Here is a 19837-nt window from a genome sequence, read left to right on the forward strand (position 1 = left end):
AGAGTATAAAAGTTCCTGAAATCAGTGAGTAAAGGGAGGTGAAAATTTGATGAAGTAGAGAAAGTGAGAGGCTTTCCTGTGATTCCCACTCTAAGGAGGGGATGTTTTTCTGTCACTTAAGGAGGAACACTGATGGTTTTAGCTGGCAAGAGAAAAGAGCAAATCTGATTTGTATTTATGTCTTCTAAAGCATCCTATATCTAGGCCCTGGGAAGAGGCTACAGGGATAAACTGAGCTTCTGAGCCTAAGACACCTTCAGTGTCTTCCTTGCATTCTTAGATCTAATGTTAAATCCTTGATATTGAAAAATATTCTTACATAATATACAATCTTTCATAACTGTGGTCAATGATTTTCTGCACTTTGAATGTATTTTAGTGTTTTTCAAATTAAATTCAGTTTTCTTTTTTTTTTTTTTTTAAATTAAATTTATTGGGGTGACAATTGTTAGTAAAATTACATAGATTTCAGGTGTACAATTCTGTATTACATCATCTATAAATCCCATTGTGTGTTCATCACCCAGAGTCAGTTCTTCCATCACCATATATTCAATCCCCCTTACCCTCACCTCCCCCCCCCCAACCCCCTTACCCTCTGGCAACCACTAAACTATTGTCCGTGTCTATGAGTTTCTGTTTCTCATTTGTTTGTCTTGTTCTTTTGTTGTTTTTGGTTTATATACCACATATCAGTGAAATCACATGGTTCTCTGCTTTTTCTGTCTGACTTGTTTCGCTCAGCATTACTCCCTCAAGATCCATCCATGTTGTCACAAATGTTCCTATATCATCTTTTCTCACTGCCGAATAGTATTCCATTGTGTATATGTACCACAACTTCTTTATCCATTCATCTATCGAAGGACATTTTGGTTGTTTCCATGTCTTGGCCACTGTAAACAAAGCTACAATGAACATTGGCGCAAACGTGTCTTTATCTCTAAATGTTTTCAGATTTTTTGGGTAGATACCCAGGAGAGGGATTGCTGGGTCATACGGCAATTCTATGCGTAATTCTTTGAGGAACCTCCACACTGCCTTCCATAACGGCTGCACCAGTCTGCATTCCCACCAACAGTGTATGAGGGTTCCTTTTTCTCCACAGCCTCTCCAACACTTGTTACTATTTGTCTTGTTGATGATAGCCATTCTGACTGGGGTGAGGTGATATCTCATTGTGGTTTTGATTTGCATTTCTCTGATGATTAGTGATGTTGAGCAGTTTTTCATATGTCTATTTGCCATTTGTATGTCCTCTTTGGAGAAATGTCTCTTCAAGTCCTCTGCCCATTTTTCAATTGGGTTGTTTGTTTTTTTGTTGTTGAGTTGCATGAGTTCCTTGTATATTCTGGATACTAGCCCCTTATCGGAGGCACTGTTTGCAAAAATCTTCTCCCATTCAGTTGGTGGCCTCTTTATTTTGTCAATGGTTTCTTTTGCTGTGCAGAAGCTTTTAAGTTTCATATAGTCCCATTCGTTTATTTTAGCTTTTACTTCCATTGCCTTTGGAGTCAAGTTCATAAAATGCTCTTTGAACCCAAGGTCCATAAGTTTAGTACCTATGTTTTCTTCTATGCAGTTTATTGTGTCAGGTCTTATGCTTAAGTCTTTGATCCATTTTGAATTAACTTTGGTACATGGTGACAAATAGCAGTCCAGTTTCATTCTTTTGCACGTGGCTATCCAATTCTCCCAGCACCATTTATTGAAGAGGCTGTCTTTGCTCCATTGTATGTTTTTAGCTTCTTTGTCAAAAATTATCTGTCCATATTTATGTGGTTTTATTTCTGGGTTCTCAATTCTATTCCATTGGTCTATGTGTCTGTTTTTCTGCCAATACCATGCTGTTTTGATTATTGTAGCCCTGTAGTACAAGCCAAAGTCAGGAAGTGTGATACCTCCATATTGTTCTTTTTTTCTTAAGATTGCTTTGGCTATTCAGGGTCTTTTGTGGTTCCAAACAAATCTGATGATTTTTTGTTCTATTTCTTTAAAATATGCCATTGGGATTTTGATGGGGATTGCATTGAATCTGTATATTGCTTTGGGTAATATGGCCATTTTAACTATGTTGATTCTTCCAATCCATGAGCACGGAATGTCTTTCCATTTCTTTGTGTCTTCTTCAATTTCTTTCAAAAATGTCTTATAGTTTTCAGCATATAGGTCTTTCACATCCTTGGTTAAGTTTATTCCTAGGTATTTTATTCTTTTTGCTGCAATTGCAAAAGGAATTGTTTTTTGTATTTCTTTTTCTGAGATTTCATTGTTAGTATATAGGAAGGCAATGGACTTTTGTGCGTTGATTTTGTAGCCAGCAACTTTACTGTATTCGTTGATTGTTTCTAATAGCTTTTTGGTGGAGTCTTTAGGGTTTTCTATATATAGCATCATGTCATCTGCAAAGAGTGATAATTTAACTTCTTCATTCCCAATTTGGATGCCTTTTATTTCTTTCTCTTGCCTGATTGCTCTGGCAAGGACTTCCAACACTATGTTGAAAAGCAGAGGTGATAGGGGACAGCCCTGTCGTGTTCCTGAACGTAGAGCAAAGGGCTTCAGTTTTCACCATTAATTATGAGATTAGCAGAGGGCTTGTCATATATGGCCTTTATTATGTTAAGGTATTTTCCTTCTATACCCATTTTATTAAGTGTTTTAATCATAAATGGATGTTGTATCTTGTCAAATGCTTTTCTGCATCAATTGATATAATCATATGATTTTTGTCCTTTATTTTGTTTATGTGATGTATCACATTGATGGATTTCGTATGTTGAACCATCCTTGTGCCCCGGGATGAACCCCACTTGGTCGTGATGAATAATCTTTTTAATGCATTGTTGTATTCGATTTGCTAGAATTTTATTTAGGATTTTTGCATCGGTATTCATTAGAGATATTGGTCTGTAGTTTTCTTTTTTGTGCTGTCCTTACCAGGTTTTGGTATCAGGGTAATGTTGGCCTCATAAAATGAGTTAGGGAGTACTGTCTCTTCTTCATTTTATGGAAGAGTTTGTGCAGAATTGGTATTAGATCCTCTTTGAAGGTTTGGTAGAATTCACTAGTGAAGCCATCTGGTCCCGGACTTTTGCTTTTGGGAAGGTTTTGGATGACTGATTCAATTTCGTTACTGGTGATCGGTCTGTTTAGATTTTCCAGTTCTTCATGGTTCAGCCTTGGAAGGCTATATGTTTCTAAGAACTTGTCCATTTCTTCTAGGTTGTTGAATTTGGTGGCATATAGTCCTTCATAGTATTCTTGGATGATCCTTTGTATTTCTGTGGTGTCCGTGATAACTTCCCCTTTTACGTTTCTGATTTTGTTAATCAGTGTCTTCTCTCTTTTATCTTAGTAAGTCTAGCCAAGGGTTTGTCAATTTTGTTAATCTTTTCAAAGAACCAGCTCTTTGTCACATTAATTTTTCTATTGTCTTTTTGTTCTCTATTTCATTTAGTTCTGCTCTAATTTTTATTATTTCCTTTCTTCTGCTGACCTTGGGTTTTACTTGTTCTTCTTTTTCTAGTTCTTTAAGGTGTAACATGAGGTTATTTATTTGGGAGTTTTCTTGTTTCTTGAGATAGGCCTGTAATGAGATAAATTTCCCTCTTAAAACTGCTTTCGCTGCATCCCAAAAATTTTGGTAGGATGTATTTTCATTGTCATTTGTTTCTATGTATCTTTTGATCTCTCCTCTAATTTCTTCTTTGACCCAGTCCTTCTTTAAAAGTATGTTGTTTAATCTCCATGTATTTGTGTTTTTCCGCTTTCTTTTTACAGTTGATATCAATTTCAAAGCCTTGTGATCAGAGAATATGCATGGTATGATTTCAATCTTCTTAAATTTGTTGAGACTGATTTTATGTCCCAATATATGGTCTATCCTTGAGAATGTTCCATGTACACTAGAAAAGAATGTATAGTCTGATGTTTTAGGATGAAGTGCTCTATAAATGTCAATTATGTCCATTTCATCTAATGTGTCATTTAGGGCTACTATTTCGTTATTTATTTTCTGTTTGGATGATCTATCCATAGCTGTCAATGATGTATTTAAGTCCCCTAGTATAATTGTGTTTTGGTCAATTTCTCCCTTTAGTTCTGTTAGTAGTTGCTTGGTGTATTTCGGTGCTCCCTGATTGGGGGCATAAATATTGATGACTGTTATGTCTTCTTGTTGTACAGTCCCTTCACCATTATGAAATGTCCATCTTTGTCTCTTGTTATCTTTTTCACCTTGAAGTCTGTTTCATCTGATATCATTATGGCTACACCTGATTTTCTCTGGGTACCATTTGCTTGGAGTGTCAATTTCCACCCTTTCACTTTGAGTCTATGCTTGTCCTTGTAGCTGAGATGTGTCTCTTGGAGACAGCATATGGTTGGGTTTAGTTTTTGATCCAATCTGCTACTCTGTGCCTTTTTATTGGTGAGTTCAGTCCATTTACATTTAGGGTGATTATTGATATGTGAGGATTTCCTGTCATTCTATCTTTAGTTTTCTGGTAAGGCTGTGTCTCCATTGTTTCTTTGCCTTTTGTTGTTGTCTATTATTTCTGTGTGGTGGTATTCTATGATGTTTCCCTCTGTTTCTTCTTTTATTTCAGTATATATTTCAATTCTGGATTTATTTTGAGTGGTTACCCTTAAGTTTATGTAAAAGAAAGTTTGATATTTAGAGTATTCCATTTTCTTCAGCATGCTTACTTTCTCCATTCCCATATTCGGTTCAGGCCTTTACTCTCCCCTTTTTGAGTTTTGGTTGCCACAAATTGTCCCTGTTGATGGTGGTCGAATAGCCTCCTTTAGTATTTCTTGTAGTGCAGGTCGTGTATTAGAAAATTCCCTCAGCTTCTGTATGTCTGGAAAGGTCTTTATTCCTCCTTCATATCTAAAGGATATCTTTGCTGGATATATTATTCTTGGCTCATGATTTCTCTCTTTCAATAGTTTGAATATTTGGTTCCACTCCTCCTGGCTTGTAGAGTTTCTGCTGAAAAATCTGATGATAATCTAATGGGCTTTCCTTTGTAAGTTACCGTCTTCTTTTCCCTGGCTGCCTTGAGGATTCTTTCTTTGTCGTTGATTTTAGACAGCTTCAATACAATGTGCCTTGGAGAAGGCCTGTTGGGATTGAGGTAACTAGGTGTTCTATTTGCTTCTTGGATTCGAGGGTCCAGTTCTGTCCACAAATTTGGGAAGTTCTCATCGACAATTTGTTTGAATATATTCTCTGTTCCTTCTCTCTTTCTTCTCCTTCTGGTATGCCCATTATTCTTATATTGCTCTTTCTGATGGAGTCAGAAAGTTCTTGTAAGTTCTTTCATTTCTTTTAAGTCTCAAGTCTCTTTCTTCTTCTATCTGTGTCATTTCCAGGTTTCTATCTTCGATGTCACTGATTCTTTCCTCCATCTGGTCAACTCTACTACCTAAGCTGGTTATTTCATTCTTAATTTCTTCTATTGAGTTCTTAATCTCCAGAAATTCTATTTGGTTCTTTTTAAGATTTCAATCTCTTTCGTAAAATGCTCATGCTGTTCTTTGATTGAGTTTCTGAGTTCATTTAACTGCCTATCTGTGTTTTCTTGTATCTCGTTGAGTTTTTCAGAACTGCAATCTTGAATTCTCTGTCATTTAAGTCACATATTTCTGTATCTTTAAGTGCCTTCTCTGGAGATTTTTCACTTTCTTTCTGAGCTATCTTGTTGCCTTGGTTATTCATGGCGATTACTGGTTTACTATTTCTCTTCCTAGACATCTACAGGAGTGACTTCTGCAACAGGTTGATAGAAAGCGGTCTTTCTTTTGTTTGCCAGTACTTGTTGGTAGAATGTTTTATTATTTCTCCAACTGCAACTTATTTTTCTTCTCCCACACGGTAGTGCTGTTTTCTCTGCACTGTTCCAACTTCTCACACAATGGGGGGATTCCCTGGGAGACGGGCTTCTCCTCTATTTATAGTTCGTCTAGGTCACAGGGCTCAGTGTCCCGGGGGGTATGCGGAGAGCTTTTGATGTTCCAAAGCTCTTCCAGCTCCTGATTCAGAGCCCGTATGTTTCAGCAGTTCTGTTTACTCCTGCAGGGATCCGCCCAGATAGGTGGGGTCAGGGGCGGGGTGAGTTGTGAGAAGTGGCCCAGAGCAATGGCTGCGACCACCACCACAGCCGATCCTGCTTCTACAGCTCTCTCCCCTTTGCCGGAACTAGTTGGGCTGTGAATTTGTGTCTGCGGTACACAGTTCTCAAAATACCAAATTTTCTGTTGTTTTGATCTGACACTGCTACTGTTTTGCTTCTAGCACCGGGCAGGTGGGGGCGGGGCGAGCTCTGGGAGGGGAGGGAGGGGGCGGCTAGTCTCAGTGCCTAAGGCTCCGTTCTCTGCTTGGCAGTGCGGGCTTAAACTACCGTTTTCAGCCTTTTTCCCTCAGTCTTTTCTCCGAGGTCTCTGCCGTGAGCGTTGGGTTCAGCTGTGTTATATGCTGTCCCCTCAGCCCTGTGGAGCCCTGGCGGAGCCCTAGCAGTCCGAGTTCTTCCCTCTCCCGCAGCTGCGGTAGTTCCGGGAAGCAGCGAGCTCGGCGCACTGAGCTGGGTCTGCGTCCTGCGCCCGCGCGGCTCCGTCTCCGCGCACTTCTCCCTTTCCTCCTCCCTCCACTCACGCGAATCTCCCACCTGTAGGTGATTTCAGTCGGTAGTGGGCCTCTTCGTCTTGCCTGTCTGCTGTGCAGGGAGTCCTTTGTGGAGTTTTTGTTGTTCGATTCTTTGTAAATTCCAGGGGAGCTTTACAGAGGCTCACCTCACTCCGCCATTTTTCCGGAAGTCCCCAAATTCAGTTTTCTTTAGATCCCAATTTTCTGCTTGTCACTAATTTTGTCAAGCTTGCCTTGTGTCCTATAGTCCTCAAGCTCCTCTTGTCCTTACGTGGCTTGAATTGTTAATAAGCAAAAACATTTCACCACAACACTTCAAAACACACGGTATAAATGTTGTTTACATGTACATACATTATGATTTTCTAGGCAAATGTCTAAGTAAGACCAATGATATGTTAGAAAATATTTAACAATTGATGCTCCAGGGGAAAAAACAAAAGTCCTGCCGTGTAGCATTTGCCGATTTCTGTGGTGTTAATACCCCCACCATGGCCAATTTTATTTTGCCAATGATGTCAGTGAATGCAGACCTGGAAAGAAATACACACAGGCAGGCCTTGGAAGTGCTTCAAACCTGTTCCAGGCACCACTGGGAGGCCTTCATCAGCAGCATTGGCACTAAACTAACAGTTTAGGCAGGGAAGCCCCCATCACTTCAACTTCTTCAAGTGTGAATTCCTGGGATATTTATCGAGGGATACACTGTTGTACCAAGCACCCATATCTACCTAGCACTGTTCTAGGAAGTAAGAAGTTTGCAGTTAAACACACAAAGCTCTTTCTTTCATGAAAGTTATAGTTGGGGAGGATTACATTGACTAATTCATTAACTAATAGCTCAAATGTCGTTTTGGTGATAAATGCCATAGGGAAATATAAAGAGTGGTAGGAGGAAGTGAGAAAAATAAGAAAGTCAGACAGAAATCTTGGGCAAGAGCTTTCTAGGCCACAGAAACAGCACGTGCAAAGGTCTTGAGGCAACACTATGCATGGCATGTTGGAGGAACAGCAAAGAAGCCCATGATGCTCAAGCAAAGTGATTTCCAATCCTCCCCGTTTGGAAATCCATTGACTCTTCCTCTACAAATTTGTTCTTCATTTCCTTTTTCCTTTCCAACATCATCAAAAATGTTTCTACTTGAAAGAACAGTTGATGTTATTACTTTTCATTTTCCTTAGAAAGGAAATGAAGTATATAGAGATTAAATAAAAGCCCTAATTACAGATCCAAAATTATGATGGGTCTGTGTTTTATGTACACAGTAACAAAACCCATGCCAGGGAAGTTCCTGCTTGACCTCTTGCTGGGTCCAATAACCATATGTTGGCTGCTTCACGTATTTGCCTCGACATCTGGAGCTCTCCAGAAAAGAAAATGGTCTCCTGCATCCATCAGTAGACTGTCTTGAAATTGTGTGATGTGGTTTCCATTAAAAAGTCATTTCTCTTATAGTGAAATTATAATATTTATTTATTTTTTAATTTATCCAAAAAATATTTGTTAAACAAAAACTAGGCTCTAAAACATGTGCAAGGAACTAAAGATATATCACTGGACAAAATACATTTCCTCCTTCTCTAATGGTAATTAAAGTTTAGTGAAACAAGCCAACATTCAACAAATATTTAGACCAGTAATTCTAGAAATCTTCTTGTGATGATAAGCATTATAATAATACATATTAGAACAGGAATGTTACAGATATATAAAAAAGTTAAGAAATCTCTGACAAAGATGACTGTAAATTAAAAACAAACAAACAAAAAAACTTTGACAGACAAAATATAATTAATTGAGATGGAACCCAGGGGTAGCCTGCTGGAGCTGAATTGGAGTGGCCATGAATGTCACAGGGATGTGTGAACAGGAAGTCAGTTGGGGAGAGTGACAAACTCAGAACTTGAATAAAAGAGGAATTTAAAGCTGCAGAGGGGATGGCTAAACACTGCATTTGTAGAGCATCGCCCATGAGGTGGAGAACAGAGTCAAGTGCTCATATCAAAGAATGTTGGGGCTGCTGAGAAACATAACCCCTGGGTCCATGGACCCTCCTCACCTTGTAATAACCAAGGAGAGCTTTCCTTCCTGGAGGGACTGGGTGGGGAGACTGAAATCCTTGGTTGTGGCCTCCCTTCTTTTCACAACTTGGCAGGATTGGATCTCTTGAGATGAAAGAATAACCCGTCTCTGGAGGGGAATCTGGAGGGGGAAGCCCCCCACATTTAACCTGACCTGGTGCTTCTGCACCCTTCTGAAAGTGCCTGGCCCTGGGAAATGTTTGTGGATGAGAAATGCAAGACTCTGTCATGGCTTGGGCCTCAGGCCAAGTTGGGTGTGGAGGTCCCAGGGTTTATCATATTACTAAGGCTTGCAGAACTGCTGAGACAGATTTCTGCTCTCCCACCAGTGTCATGTCCTCAGTCACAGGACTGTGTCCTGACCGTCAGGTACTTGGCCTTCATGTGGCATAGCCCAGCCCCTGCACCTCCTGTCAGAGTGCCTCGAGTCTTTGGATTAGGAGATACACCTTGCCAGGGTCCCTGCGCCACCTTTGGCTCAAGCAGCAAGACCCTGGCATCAAGCACTGGCTGAGCGGAAGGTGGGGAGGGTGTATATCCAGCACACCATGGCTCAGTTGGCTAGACCCCCTCTACTGAGCACACACAGAGGGGAGCTCCCCCACCACTGTGGCAGTGGAGAGAAGGGTGAGGAATAGAGCCAGACCTACTGCTAAGGGGGAGCAAGGGAGGGACGAGGTACTGGTGCTCAGGATTTGGGCAGCTGGGACTGATGGAGTGGCTAGTTGATCTCCAGAGTGCGGAGGACACCCTGTGACATAGTCTGATAACCATGTCGAAAATATCAAACCCATTAAGTCTGTCTCTCGAATTTATATGCAGATCTGAAGAGCTCTTTTTTAATAGCTAATTTTGGAGCTAACCAAAGCATATTTTTACTACTTTTCAAACAGTAATGATTTCTTATGAAAGAAAGAAGAAGGAAGGAAAGAAAGAAAGAAAGAAAGAAAGGAAGGAAGGAAGGAAGGAAGGAAGGAAGGAAGGAAGAAAGAAAGAAAGAAAGAAAGAAAGAAAGAAAGAAAGAAAGAAAGAAAGAAAGAAAGAAAGAAAGAAAGAAAGAAAAGGAGCTAGGAGACTGTATGTATCCAGTCTGAGTCTCATGTAATCGGAAGTGTGGGATGTAAAAAGGCTTCCTTGCCAAAAATGAAGCACTGCTGAAATGATACAGAGTGAATAAACCACAGGCCCCCAATTAACAGCAGTGTGGGACACTGTCAGGCCACACACACAGAAGGCCGGCTCTCTGGGCAATGTTAAAGGAAGTGGAGAATTGGAAATTCTCAGAAAATACATAGAGACAGGAATGGCGGGGGAGGGGAGAGGGAAGGCTTGAGAAAGGACATTTCAAATAACGTTAACTCGTCTGAACCAGATGGAATAGTCTTCTCTAACATAGCAACTTGAGACAAAGCACATGTCTGCACCACAACAAACATTTTGGTAGGGAATAAACCAGGGCACATGTCCCAGGAAGCAATGCTAATGTCATCTGTGATCGTATATTCAGCTCTGCCTTCAGCCATCCTCCACACTAGTGGACCATTTCAGTGATGCTTCCCGAAATGTTCTGGGCATTTTTAAACAAGGGTAACCAACCATCCCAGGAGGGGACAGTGGGGAGTTCTTGTGAAAAGGGATTTTCAGTGCTAAAAGTGGGTAAACTGGTTGATTCAGTGGTTCTATTTTAGACTCACTGGTTTGGGGCAGACTCTGGCAATTCCCACGCTTGTTCAGCCAGGGTCTCGCCTAGCAGATGGTATCTGTGCCCCAGGATGGTAGTGTGGACTTGGCCCCATGGAGAGATGCTGCCCACAAGAGGCTGAGGGAGGTTTGTATACCGAGCACTGGATGTGACCGATTAAGAGCCAAAGTGACACGGTGAGGCTCAGGGAGAAAGAGACACATTCTTTCTTTCTGTTTGGCCTTTACTATTCTGTAACTCTGCAAGCCCTGGAAGCTAACACCAAGGACTACATTCTCATCCACAAAGCATGGGGGCAACAGGCAGAGGGTGGGGGGGAGCCCTTAGGTCGTTTTGTTGGCACTGGGCATTGCCTATGGGACCAGGCAGAAAACAACAGAGGTGTGTGGATGAGTACATGTGGGAGGCCCCCAAGACGCTGAGGCAACTAGAAATCGAGGGGTGGCAGAGAAGCAAGGATGGGGTATGGCGGGGTCTCCATCTGAGGTGGAGTCATGAGTCTGTGAGATTTCATCGTTATAGTTAACATGACCTTGTCAGTAATTATAAACTGCAGAGGCCTAAAGAAAGCTGGATTACATCTGGGTCTGGTAGAGCTGAATGGTATGGTTATTGAGAATATAATAATCCTTTTGTGTATTATTATATGTCAGATATTGTGCTAACAGTATGTGAGCATGATTTTATTTGAACCTCAAAGCAACTTCATGAAATAAGTATTATTACTATCCATTCCAATTTTAAAATAAGGACAGAGAGGTTTGGTGACTTGCCCAAGGTGACACGGGCCCCTGGCTCCTCTTTTGGCGGTTACACAAGGAATACAAGCGAAGAGGTAAACCTGTGGGCCTGGGGCTGGACCTCCTGGAAAGGAACCCTGGATTCGGTCCCTTACAAGTCACTTGTGATCACTTATGCGGTAAACCTAGAACTGGGCCTGGCACGTAGTCAGTGACAAATAAAGGCTGGCTGTTGACACCACCAAGAGCCTCACTAGGAGAAGCTGGGGTTGGAAGCAGTCTGACTCCACAGTCTGCATTCTCACTTTGCTCTTACTCAAGCCCTGATTCTGGTAGCAGGTGTCCATGCTGTCTCAACCACCGGGGACTCCAGCACAGGGGTTTCCACTGGACTACTTATTTTATCAGCAGTGCATTTCCTTCCTAGGTTTTCTCTATGAACTGTCTACACGTCCAGGCTCCAGTGTTTGCATGATGGTTGCAGGAGTATACATGGCTGGATGGTTTTGCTATTGGTCGTTGTTCTACATTTTAGGGTAGTTTTCTGGTCTCTAGCTCCCTGTTACGTTTTTACAGAATGGCTTGGAACAGAAGTATTTCACAGTTTATTCCCTCAAGTTTCATTATATTAGAAGGGGTCCCTGGAAATAGCCCTTGATGAACTTCACACAGAAGTCCTGATCTTGTCTAGTCAGTTTTCAACCATGTCCTAACATTTGACATGTAATCTACTTAAATATAAAGAAGCTGGTTTTTCGGCATTTTGATTTATCTGTCAAAAAGGAATTTTCAGTTCTTTAGCATTTGACACAACACCATATGCCTTTTCCAGAATTTCCTAGCATTCAACTGCTGTTCAGTTGCTGTCTTTCCCACGAGCTAAGTGGTAAGCTTGAAATAATGGATTTGCTAACAATTCTGCTTCTTTTATCTCTTTTAGAAACAATGTCATTTTGCAATACTTTTCCTGTTTTTGTGGGTATCGGGGATGACAAAGCTAGAAGGTGATTTTTATTTTCTGAGCAAAGTCGATACTAGTGACATCCATCCATATCCAGCAGCTGCCCTCTCTCAAAAAACAAGCTGATCCCAAGAGTGACTATTTGAAGAGAAATTGGTTTTGGCTAAAAGTAATTCAGAGACCTTTCTGAAATATGTAGTGTTTGTAATAAATTTACATTTTTCAGAGCTTTATTCATCAACTTATTGGTTACCACTGACTCTTAAAAATCTTTTTCTTTAACTGATACATAATATATTTTAGACACATGTAATTAACCAAATCCATCTTTCATTTTCTTCTTTTTGCACAACTTCTTAAATTATGCAATTTCTAGATGTGGCCAAGGCTGAAAATATATTTAAATTCCTTTAAAACAGTTTTTTTTTTCTTGCATGCAATCTTTTAATTTCAATATTTTTCTTGTAAGTTCTAATGATTTTGCCAAAAGGAATTCACCCTTTAATGACTTACATATTATGTAAAATTACAGGTTTCATTATACTAAATCTATATGCTTTGCAACTTCAGTGATATTTCAAATTGATTTTATTCAACCACTTAGGACAAAACAACTCAAATTGAATCGTTTTTGAGTATCAGTTTATAAGAGGCACTTCCAATTGGAAATACGTCCTATTCAAGTTCCTTTTACAAGGATAAAATCTACAGGATTTCATTGATGTTACCATTAAAGTATCAGGATAATATGAATTTTGATTATATTCATATACCTCTTGCCCATTCCTGAGCAAAGTGTCAGTAACTTGGAACTTAGCTGGAAGTGATTGAAACACACTGTGGAATGAAATAAATACAGTGAACACCAGAAAACCCCTGACCACTGGCCCAGAGAAACAACACGAAGTCTTATCTTTGGGAAGCATGAGTGTTATTGTAGGGTGAGTGTGTCTCCAAAAAAGAAATGCTACAGTCTCAACCCTTGATACCACTATTTGGAAATAGTGGTTTTGCAGATATAATAACGTTAAGAAGAGGTCATGCTGAATTAGGATGGACCCTAAATTCAATGGTTGGTGTTTTTATATGAAGAGGAGAGAACACACATGTGAACACAAAGGCAGAAATTGGAATGATAACAGCTACAAGCCAAAAAACACCAAGGATTGCTGATAAACACCAGAAGCTGTGAAGAGGCAAGGATGCATTCTTCTTCACAACTTGCAGAGGGAGAATGACCCTGACTTGACCTTGATTTTAGACTTTTTGGCATCCAGAACTGTAACAGAATAAATTTTTGTTGGTTTAAGTCAACCAGCTTGTCGTTATTTGTTATGGCAGCCCTAGGAAACTAATACAATATAAAGTTCAAATTTTCATTTTCTATATAATTTAGAAGAAACTGATGTAAAAGCCTCATCTCAGATAAGTGCTACTTTTGGAGTGCCTTGATATAACAAATACAAAAGTTCTCTAACACCTCTTCCACCCTGCACTGGACACACACACACACACACACACACACACACACACACACACATTCATTAACAAAATATCACAAACTATACAAAGAAACAATCTTCCATGAGGAAGAGACAGCAAACATAGTGTATAGGAAGATTAGAATCCCAAAAGTTTAAGGTAAGAGATTACAACAGAAGTAGGTTTTGAAATGATTTTAAAAATAGGAGGAAAACTATGACACTGAGAAAAGAACAGACAGTTTTAGAAAACAACATAATTTCTAGACTTTAAAAAATGAAATTAAATAATATTCCAGTGACTGAAATGAAAAACTTAACAGACATGTTAAATAACAAATTAAATACAGTTAAAGAGGGATATAGATCTCAGTAAGACATAATAGGGACTAATTGTGAAGTTTAAAAATATTTATGTGTGTATATCCTTCCAAGGTATCTTAAATACTTAATATTCTCTACAGTATTATACAAAAATAAGGAAATAATTGTCATCTCTATTCACTTGGCTTCTATTTTATTCTGAAGTAGAAGGAACTCCCAGACTAAATTCCAGTGAATTTTGCTCTTGTGGATGAGGCCGATTGATTCTGGATGATAAACTCCTTCCTTCCACAGCTGTGTATGCAGTATGAGCTTACAGGCAACACAAGAGACCCATAGCCAAAGCGATTCTTCCTCTTAGCACCAACATAAAGGTAACACATAAAAGCAATAACTCTCAAAATTCAATAGCATCTGATTCAATAAATTATTGATCAAACCTCTAACACAATGTAAAATGCGTTATAATAATGGCTGATGGCAAACTCTGACTTTAGATGATCTAAGCTGAAAGCACCTGGAGTCAGAGATGGCTGCATTACGAGTTTGCCCTGGGCTCAACAACAGCTAGTCCAAAGTCACAATTCATTCTTAGAGGCATCAGGAATGTGAAGTAAAGGAAAGAAACTCAGTTTGTCATGAGTGGGAAGAGCAGCCCTGGAAGACCCGGCTGTGCCCTTTTACCCAAATTCCTTCCCTCCTTCTCTGCTCTTCTTCTTCCTCTCTACATTTATTCATTCATATGGATTACTAAAATATTGACTAAGTAAGAGTTCAGTTTGGACATAGATATGGTAACAATAAAGTGACAATTTAATGACTGAAGTTTGAAAAACAGTTGTTTAATGCTACTCTTCAAAATTTACAAATAAAATATTATTGCAGTCCCAGTGAAATATTGGAGACTTGGTTTGTAAGCACATCTATATCTATATCTATACTTATATCTATAACTATACCTATATCATCTATATATCTATATATCTAATATATATATATATATATATATATATATCTAATGTATTTACACACATATATATATATCAATTGAGGCAAACGATTTTTGTTGCTAGTTTTTAAAGAATGAAGTGATGGATTCCCCTAGGAAGTATTACAATTGATTAAAATAACATACATGCATATCTATGCTCTTAGTATTTATTACAGACGAGATAAAAAAGATGAATAATTTAATAATCATGTGGGTAAAATGGGTAATTTTTGGAAGAAATAGAACTAAAATTATTCTTTTACACATTAAGCAGAAATATATCCCCAAAAGATTAAGGTTTAATCTAACAACAACAACAACACGTCCTAGAAGAACATATAGATTAATATGCAAATCCCGAGTTTGATCACTGTGATATTTATTTATGTCCCATTTGATTCCAAAATTAGACTAAGATGTCTTACAAAGCTACATAAGAGGGCAAAAAAATTCAAAAATCAATAAAAGGGTAAAGAAAAACAATTATAATTGTATCTGTTTTGTATATTAATAAATTATTGTTAATTTATAATTAAAATTCATGCTGTGAACTTTGATACACTTTCTAAAAGTATCACAGTGGCTATAAGTTTCCCAGAAGCAAATAGGAAGGCTGAATATAGTCATTCCTGTTATTTCCATAAAATAAAATCATTGTCTTCAAATCGAGAATCTTCATATAGACCAAAAATGACTATAATGGCCACAGTTTTGTTGGTAGTCACAATTGTAACAGTAACAAAAATTGTCAAGCTGGCAGTTATTTTTTTTTAAAGAATTATAATAATCAAAAACTACTTACTGGATTCTCTAATAAGTGAATATTAAATTATCGATTGGTACATACATTCTGGAACATGTTTTGGCAGAACGTAAGGACTTTAAATAAGTTCATATCTTCCCCCAGAAATTCATTTCTAGGATACTAGTATCATAGGAAATAATTGTAGGTATAGACAAAGATTTCTGGTCAAGGTATAGTTCAATATTATTTATGCTAGTAAGAAATTGGGAACAAATTACACGTTCAACAAAAGAAAGAATTTTTATATTACACTCATTTAGTAGACAAATTTTCAGGCATTAAAATAACATTATGGTATTTAAAAGATATGTAATATTTAAAAGCCATTAAATATAGTATGATCTCAACAAAACAAATGACACAGACAAAATAAAAGATATTTGGGTATGAATTTAGTGATGATTTTTTCTTCTTTAAATTTTCTAATTTTCCACTCTGCTTTTTGTAGATGTATAGGATTAAAAACAAAACAAAACAGTGAATATTTTGTTTTGAAGAACTTATCTGTAAATAGAAGAGGAGACATGGGCGACATTTTGTTTGTTTGTTTGGGGTGTGTGTGTGTCATGTGGGGAGTCATGCAGGAGACCCTGCTCGCTGAGCCATTTGTCATGCGGGGTGGCCCGCACCTGGCACCTCGAAGGTATCAGCTCCTGCTCCCCACATAAGAACGCAGGATGTGGCTAGGCCAAAAAGGAACACCCACGGAAGCATAGGTAGGGGAGTCATACCACTATAGTCTCACTGGAGGCTGGAGTCACCCGACCTGCGACCTGCTGTCTACTTTTCTGCCAACCCAACGACCCCCACCCCCCAGTTCAGCCGTGGCAATTATATCAGTGGCCAATTGGCTAACCGGCTACAGCTGACGACCAACTAGCCACAGCCCATGGCCATCTACTACCCAAGCCAGTACCTTTCCACGTGAGGCTGAGAGCCTGGAAAGTGCTCTCCTGGGCTTTGTCCCCACAGTGTGTGTGTTAGATAGGAAAGATTGAGGTTCGTGTTAATAGAGAAAAACATTCTAAAAACTTGACAATGAATGGAATTAATCAAAAGATATATCCTGAATTCATTAACAGATTAGGCTCAGTGGCAGAGGGATTAACCTCGAAGAGGGAAGTAAGTGAGGGTACACACGACACACAAACATTTAATGAAGGAACAAAATGTTTAGGGTGTGCCTGTCAGCCTAGAAATCCTCTGTGAAGAAGGAGAGGGCGCCAGAGATACCCAGGGGGGTTGAAAAGATGAGAAGGCCCTGAGACTGGGGCTTGGTACAGTGAAACAGCCAGTGTCCAGAATGCCAGTTGGAGCTGGTCAAGAGACCTGGGAAAGGCGCGGAGGAACAGACTGCGCTGGTGACCATACATGTGTCAGCACCTTCACCAGGCGCAGGTGCAGAGCTGAGCAGGCCCTCCCCGTGGCTGCAGCAGGGTGGTTTCCTGCCCTGCAGGCAGAGAAAGACAAAGTGAGAAGGGTGTCAGCTTTGAGGTGCCAGGTGCGGGCAGACGAGTGAGCAGAGCCACGTCTCCCAGGTTTAGGCCAGCTGAAAAAGAAGTGGAACCATGGCAGGAGGCATGTGAGAGGAGACTGTGCAACCTGGCGGAGTCGGTAGACCCCAGGGAACCTTGTCAAAATGAAGACAGTTGGGTCCCCATCCTCAGAGAAATTCATTTATCAGTGAATTCCAGCAAAGTGAATTTGTATTAATGAGTCAGGTGGCCATGCTTTATGAAATCATACAGTAGGCATTATAAGGGACTTGAAAAACAAGAGTAGTGAGAGCAAAGAGGTGAGAAATGTGTGAGCCTGTGCTCAGAAATTTAGGAATTGAATGTGACAACTTCAGAAGCAGCAGGTCCCCAAGGGGACAAGGTCCAGACCACGGATATGGAAGCCCGGCGCCGAGAAGCAGTATGTGCGTGAGTGTGCTGGACATCGGGGCACTAAGGAATGCTGTGGTTTGGTTGTTGGGAATCTTCCCCATAGTTTGTCAACACAAATTCTCTATGTGCTGAGTGTTTCCCAGTCTCACAGTCCATGGAACTGGGGCTCAGCAGTTATCATAAATACTAGAGAGAAACAAGTACAAGAAAGTGTTCCACAAGCAGGTCATTAAGGGAAACACTGGCTTATAATAAAAGCAGAACAATTTGTTCATTATGTGTTTCCCAGAGGCTTTCGTATGCCATTGTTTTATGAATGTGTAATGAAGAAAATTTAGCATGCCACTCAAATGCATTTAACTGGAGGAAATTCTTTTCCTAAAAACATATTTTAACATCTCGTAGAACTAAAGTTCTGCAGAGAGGGAAGGGAGAAGTAGGAAGAGAAGAGAAAAGAGAAAAAAGCAGGATGGGGATTCCTAAACTCACCCTAGCCAAGGTAACGCTGCCTCAGTCCTCCTTGCAGTCTCTCTGTTTCCTCTCTCTTCTCCTGTCCCCCACAGACATTGTCCATTTCTGTGCAGTTGACAGAAGCACCCCTCAGAGACCTGCACATTTTCTCAACATCTGGAAATTCCCATCAACCTGACTTTTCTAAGAAGTTTGTTCATCATCAGTTTTGTTCCAAAACCATTTAATGGAATAATCCAAAATTTTCTTTTTGTTAGTGTTTTTGGTATATAAACCTTTTCAGGGTTTGTTTGTTTGTTTATTTATTTATTTATTTATTTATTTATTTATTTATTTATGTTAGACGCGTATTGAACTTCCGCAAATGCTTTTGGGCATGTATTAAGGTAACAATTTTCCTTTTAATCTGTGAATTATAGAATAATAGATTTCTACTGTTAGAACTTCTTTGCATTCTTTAGTAAACTCTAGTTGGAGATGATGTGCTATTTATTATTTTTTTAAAAATATACTGGTGGGTAGGTGTGGCTAAATTTTCATTTAGTTTTCATCTATCTTTGTAAGCTTGATGTATAGATTTATTTTTTTAGGCTGTTTTTGTCCATTTGTTATTAGAGTCATGCTAGCCATATAAAGTCAAGTAAAGTGGCTTCTTGTCATCATCTATGCTCTGCAATAAAAATAATAATAATAATTTTAAATGAGAATTATGAGCCCCTGAAGTTTGGTGTAGCTTATGCAAAACTATCTGGGCCTCCTGGTGCTTTCTGATAGCATTTCACTTTATTCTAGATTGGTGTATTTAAGCCATCTACTTCATCTTCAGACAAATTTGTAAAATTTCTTTTCCTAGAAAACTATGTATTCCAGCTTATTTCCAAATGCATTGAAATAAAGCTGTGTATTATTTTAAAATTTCAAAAATGTTTGTTATTTTAAAAAGTAAAACATGCTCTTCGTAAAATCAAATTGTTAAAACGGAAGGTATATTCCTCCTACCCCTACTTAAAGTCCCCACTTTCACCCCTGCCCTTCACAGGCTATCAGTTTTACAGGTTTCTTGTTTAATCACCATGCATATATAGTTTATGCGTGCGTGCGTGTGTGTGTGTGTGTGTGTGTGTGTGTACAGACACACTTGTGGATATGTTCCTTTTAAAAATACAAATGTTAATGTATAGCATACATTGTTTTGCACTTTATTTTTTTCACTTAATGTTATTTTTGAAGATAGTTACATATCAGTACTTATAGAAGTATACTTTTTAATGGAAACAAAATATGTACCATTATTTATTCAATCTGTTTTCTTATTTCTAGTCTTTGGTTTGGTAATTAATAGTTGAATCTGTTATTCTCCATTTATATTAACTATGGGGATGCTACAAAATAGGAATAGATAAAAAATAACAGATAGATGCATTTCATGTGCTAACGAGGAAGTATACCCCACCAGAGGTGTCACCCACCACAGTGGAGTAATGTAGGCACAGGGCAGAAATTGACCACAAAGGTTACTGGCATATCCTGCACATAGTAGCATCTAAAGTAGTATACTTGTAGAATGAATGGACCAACTAAATATATAATCTGCTGATATGTAATTAGTTGATAGAGAGAATTTAGTATGTTATAAAGTATCACCCTCTGATCTATATTCCAGTTTGTTGCTTGTGCCAAGTTCATCCAGCATGAACTTCCTGAGGCATTGCACTGGGCACTATGGATACTATAGAAAAGAG

This window comes from Rhinolophus sinicus, linkage group LG09 (genome assembly GCF_036562045.2).
Source record: "Rhinolophus sinicus isolate RSC01 linkage group LG09, ASM3656204v1, whole genome shotgun sequence".
NCBI classification, from domain to species: domain Eukaryota; kingdom Metazoa; phylum Chordata; class Mammalia; order Chiroptera; family Rhinolophidae; genus Rhinolophus; species Rhinolophus sinicus.